Consider the following 6,000-nt stretch of genomic DNA (forward strand, 5'->3'; position numbering starts at 1 on the left):
CGGGAGAGGCAGGGCTGGGCACTGTCTGCAGCAGGTGCAGGTCTTGGTGGGCATAGCCAGTGGGGGTCCTGCAGTGGCGCCCCAACTGGTGGCTTCAGCCGGCTTGGGGCGATTTTGGGAATCGCTCTTGAGAGCTCCGCCTTGGGTTCCTTCCTCTGGTCTCCTGATTATCTTACCCCACTTTGTCACCAAGTCACTTGCTGTTTGCACGGGAGGGTAGCGTGCTCTCTGCTCTCTGCCCCTGATCCATCCTGCCCCGGCTGAGAGCTCTAGTTCTATGGTTCCCACTCCCCCCAGCAGGCACTTCCTGTCCACGTCTGTCCCGCACGCTTTCCGCAGCACTCGCTGCAGGCTCTGTGCTGGAGAGGCAGCAGCTTACCAGGCAGCATGCAGGAGGGACGCGGACAGTCGGACAGTCGCAGGGACATGGAGAGGGCCAGCAAATGAATGAATCGGGTCATTTCAGGAAGCGAGAGCTTGAGGGGAAATAAAGCGGGCAGAGGGGTGGAGAGTGTTGGAGAGAGTTCTATGGGGGTGGGGGTGGGGACAAGGGTGGTTTTTGGGCTGAGACCCGAGGAAGGCGCCATGGATGAGAAAGTGGGAGAGAGAATGCCAGGCAAGTGCAAAGGTCCCCAGGAGCCCCTGGGCGGCAAAAGCAATAATGTCGCTGGCATGTACTAACGGAAAGGTTGGTGGTTCCCGCTCACCCAGAAGTGCCTTGGAAGAAAGTTCTGGTGAGCCGCTTCCAAAAAGACCACAGCCATTGGGAATTTAGGGAACACAGTTCTACGCGGAAGCACACGGGGGATTGACTCGGTGGGCTGACTTTCAAGGGCAGAGATCCTTCGGCTGGTGGAGCTGGGGGTGTTTCAGGAGCAGCAGAAGGGACAGTGTGGCTGGAGCCAAGTAAACAAGGGGGAGCCGGGTGGAGATGCGGGAAGACGTAGACTGGGTCAGATCACATGCTGCTTTTGTTGGGAGCCATTGGGTTGGCTCCAACGCAGGGTGACCGCATGGACAGCAGAGTGAAGCACTGCCCAGGCCTGCGGAGGCTCGCCACTCTTCTCATGCCAGTGTTGCAGCCGCTGTGTCAGTCCATCTTGTCGAGGGCCTTGCTTGGGAGAGGGCCCTCTACCCAGTGTGATGCCCGTGTCCAGGGACTGCTCTCTCCTGACAACATGTCCAAAGTCCGGGAGACTTCGTCTCGCCATCCTTGCTGCTAAGGAGCACGCTGGCTGCACCTCTTGCAAGGCTCGGGTCACACAGGGCCTTGGAAGCCATCGTGAGGCATTGGAGCCTCTTCAGATCAGATGGACGAGCATCGGAGGCCTTTAAGCAGGATGTGGTGTGACCAGTCTGTGTTCTAAGCACCGAGGGTGCACAATGGACTATAGTCGTCGTGGTGGGTGGGTGGGTAGTTGGGGTGAGGCCAGAGCAAGACACAATGACCGTTGAACAGGTGACGAGTCCAGGAAGAAGGTGATCAACTGGTTTATCATCAGCGTGATCGGACTGGAAAATTAAGCCAACAGGACTTGCTGACGGACTACATGTGGGGGTGGGAAGAAAGGAGAGGAATCCTCTTGCTTGGCCCCGGAAGCTGGGCGAACGGTGGTGTTCATCACAATGGAGATTAGGGGAAAGGGTTCAGATAAGAGGTGCAATCCATCTGCCATCTACAAAATGCACCCAATTCAGAGGATTAATGAGGATAAATGAGCTAATCTGTGTATAGTGCTGAGAACAGTCCTGGTACAAATACTTATTCCCACTGCCATTGAGTTGATTCTGCCTCATGAAAACCCAAACAAGCTCACTGCCACACTGCCATCAGTTCATTCGGCACAGAGGGACCCTACAGGGCAGATAGAGCTGACCCTCTGGGTCTCTGAGAGGGTAATCCGCACGGGAGCAGAAAACCTCGATTTTCTCCCTTGAAGCCGCTAGTGAGTGCAAACTGCCGACGTCAGTCCCCCGATTGCGCCCCAAAGACTCCTTTAAGTATCTATTCCAAACTCAATGCTGTAGAGTCCATTCTGACTCACAGTGACCCCATAGGACAGGGTAGAGCCGCCCCCTGTGGATTTCTGAGATTACATCTTTAAGGGAGTAGAAAACTTCATCTTTCCACCACGGAGCAGCTGGTGGTTTCAAACGGCTTACCTTGCTGTTAGCAGCCCAGCATGTCCCCACCACACCACCACGGCTTCTATTTATGCATTTAATAGAGAGGGGTTATTTCCAATGGGCAGTTGGGACCTATGTGTCTACAGCTTAGGGGAGAGGTCAGGGCTGGTGCCATTGAGTTACAAAGAAGTATATGTACCGTAACCAGATTGACTGAACTCTTTCCAAGAGAATGGAGAGAAAGGGACAGGCAGGCAGAAGGCCGTGTGTGTCAGAACACGTAGGAGAACGAAAGCAGTTGTGGGCACAGTGCCTCACACAGAGCCTGGCACACGCTGTGCTGAGTGGACGGGTGACTGCCACAGCAGACTGATCCGAGCTGACCACGTCTAGCTCACACCTGGAGCCTCCATCGATTGCCCTTGGACGTGGCATATGGACTATGCAGAGGTTTGAGCTTCTTGTTGCTATCTTCCCAGAGGGCAGCAGGACTTGACACCCAGGTGTTCTCTAGATGGTCCCAATCGGCAGTGACCCCACGTAGAACAGAACGAGGCGCTTCCAGCCCCTGGGCTGTCTCCACACCTCGTCCTGTGCCTGCCCCATTGTTGCGGCCACTGTGCTAGTCCATCTCTGCAGGGGCTTCCATTTTTGCTGCCCCCCTACTTTATGAAGCCCGATGTCCTTTTTTCAGTGATAACGTGTCTGAACTATGGGAGGTGAAGTTTTGACGTCTTCGCAAGATCATTCTGGTTGTACTTCTTCTGAGACAAGTTTGGCTCATTCTTGGGGCAGTCTGTGGCATACCTACATTTACTGCATACCCACTACCTACTCTTTACTCTTCTTCCCAAACACCGCCAGCTCAGTTCTTCTCCAGTCTTCGTTATTTGATGTCCATCTTTTACCAGGCGAGTGAAACACCAGGGCTTGGATCAGCTTCACCTCAGCCCTCATCGTGGTATATTTGCCTTTCAGCATGTTCAAGAGGACGTTTGCAGCAGCTCCGCCCAGCGCAACACGTTGCTTGGGTCCTGAGAGCTGCCTGCGTGGGTGGTGGTGGGCCTCTTCCACCTCTTCTCCATTTACCACGATGCTGCTTCGTGGGGCCACTGTGAGGGGGTTTGTTTTCTTTTATGTCGAGGCGTAATCCGTAGTGAGGGCGGTAGTCTTTAATCTTCCCTAGGAAGTGTGTACAATCCTCTTGGCTTCCAGCAAGCACGTTTGTGTCATCCGCTTACCATGGTTTGTTAAGAAAGCCCTCTAACTCCTCCTGCTGCCTGTTTCATATTGCCCGGCTTCTCAGATTATGGGCTCAGCACACAGGCTGAATAGGTATGCAGCTCCGACACACACCTTTTCTGATTTTAAACCACCCAGCACGTCCGTGCTCTTGGTCCGCGTCCAGGGTTGGCATGAGCACAAAGAAGTGCTCTGGACTTCCCATTCTTTTCCATGTTATCCATACTTTGGGTGTGGCTCTATCCATAAGGATTTCATCCAAAACAGACAGAGTAGGGATAACTAGCCAATGCCTTTGCAGAATCAGTAAACCAGAGGTTCGCTCTGGCATCCGCAGACACCAACAACGGAATCCCCCGTCCATGTTATCTTCTGACTCACGCTTGAAGTTGTGGTGGTTCCCTTACTATGTCCTCTGGAACCGCTTTAGCAGTATCTTCAGCGAGATGTTTATGATCGTGTTTGATGGGTTCTGCACTCCTTTGGATCACCTTCTTTGGAATGGCACAAATATAGATCTCTCCCAGGCAGTTGGTCAGGGAGCTGTCTTCCAGATTTCTTGGCACAGCTGAGTAGCGCTCACTTCCAGAATGGCGTCTCTCAGCTGAAACACCTCAGTGGGGTTTCTGTCAATTCCTGGGGCCTTGATATTACTACTACCACTACTACTATTTATTATTATTATTATTAATGCCAATGACTTCAGGGCAGCATGAACTTCTTCCTTTAATATCTCTTGTTGATCTTATATTACTTCCTGAAAGGACTGAACATGGATGAAGTCTTTTTGATACAGCAACTGTGTATTCCTTCCATTTTATTTGGGTGCATACTGTCTCTTGTCTTTCAAAATTCATATTTTTCACATAAAAACAGATAAATTCATTGCCATCGAGTTCATCTGACTCCCAGTGACCCTGTAGGACCAAATAGAATGTCCTGTGCACAGAGGCAGAGCGCATTCTCTTTCTCCCAGATAGTAGCTTTTGGCTTTGAACTGAAGACCTTGATGCCAGCGGCTCAATTGCGAACCCACTATGCCTCCAGAGTGCCTATATGTTGCCCATGGGCTCCTTTAGTACTGCCACCCAGGTTTGTATTTTTCTTCAGCCCTTTCAGCTTGAGTAATGCTGAGTGTGTTCTTCTGCTTTGACTTTCCAGCTCCAGGTCTTTGCAGATCTCATTATGACACTTTATCTTGTGTTCTTGGGCTACCCTTTGAAATCTGCTCAGTGCTTTTTTTCATCGTCTGTTTGCTTTAGCTAAGCTATGAGGAGCCTTCAAAAAGTTCATGAAAAGATGATGAAATTTTTTCACACACCCTGAGGCTGCCCTGCCCACTCAAGAGCAAGTTCCAGGCTCTCTTCTGACATCCATTTGAATTGAGGGACCTGCACTTTCGTTGTAAATGATGTTGTTGGGGCCATTCCATGATTCCTCTACTTGTCAGTCACGAGTGCTCAGTGTGCCAAATTCATTCATGAATGGTCTTTCCGTCCAGGTGAGACACCTGGTTTAAGGTTGTACTTCAGTCCTCACAGGTGTGTGCTGATTTTCTTTGGCTTCAACTTGATAGTCTGTTCCCTAGCTGGCCCTTGACCTTGTTCTGCCTGAAAATATCAGATTTTTCTGGCTTCTCTTCCCACAAATGAAGTAGATTTAATTCTTGTTTAAACCATCTAGTGAGGTCCACGTGTATAGCTGCCATTATGTCGTTGAAAAGGGGATTCTGGGATGAATAAGTCATTAATCTTATAAAATTCCATCATGAGCTCTCTGGGGTCACTTCTGTCATCAAGGCCATCTTTTCAAATGATGAATTCTTTTCTGTTTCCAACTTTCACATTCCAGTCATCAGGAAGTATCAATAACTTAGACCGCATGTTTTAACGTCAGACCGCAGACTTTGGTAAAAATGGTCATTTTCCCCCAGCTGGCCTTAGTAGTTGAGTAATAGTTGCGATACCTGGTCTTCCAGGTGGGTGTGTGGAAACCGTCCTATCATGGACAATATTGCGCTTCAGATCTTTCTCTCTAAAATACGGAACGCTCACGGATTTGCGTGTCGTCCTCACGCAGGGGCCACGCCCATCTTCCCGGGATCGTCCCAGTTTTAGTGTATGTGCTGTCGACGCGAGCACAGGATAGATCTTTAAAAGGAATGATCGCTTTGGTGATGAATGTGATGTCATTTTCCGTCAACGTGTCCTTCCAAGCATAGATCACAGAATGGCAGGTGCAAAAAGGAGTGCCTGGAACAGCGATCTTGATGGGCTCTGTGTCAGTCTGGGTAAACGAGGGAAACACATCCCCAGAAACTCCTTTGTATAAGAGAGAGGTTTAGATAAAGGGTCAGTGTGCATTAAGAAAGGATCCCATGCACAGCGGTACAGCTGGGATCTGGAAACACAGGGAATCTAGGACGGATGAACCCCTCAGGACCAACGGTGGGAGTGGCGACACCGGGAGGGAAGGGTGAGTAGAAAGGGGGACTCGATCTCGGGGATCCACATATAACCTTCTCTCTGGGCGATGGGCAACAGGAAAGTGGGTGAAGGGAGATGCCGGGCAGTGTAAGATAAGATAAAATAATACTTTATAAATTATTAAGGGTTCGTGAGGGAGGGGGGT

The 6,000-nt window shown here is 50.5% G+C and overlaps 1 non-coding gene across 1 annotated transcript; it reads right to left on the reverse strand.

Annotated features, from left to right (window-relative positions):
- Positions 1 to 5,404: 5,404 nt before the first annotated feature.
- On the reverse strand, positions 5,405 to 5,510 carry LOC142438270 (U6 spliceosomal RNA). The gene has a single exon (XR_012782681.1). It is a non-coding gene; the product is annotated as a U6 spliceosomal RNA (small nuclear RNA).
- Between the last annotated feature and the right edge of the window lie 490 nt (positions 5,511 to 6,000).

This window comes from Tenrec ecaudatus, chromosome 1, assembly GCF_050624435.1.
Source record: "Tenrec ecaudatus isolate mTenEca1 chromosome 1, mTenEca1.hap1, whole genome shotgun sequence".
NCBI classification, from domain to species: domain Eukaryota; kingdom Metazoa; phylum Chordata; class Mammalia; order Afrosoricida; family Tenrecidae; genus Tenrec; species Tenrec ecaudatus.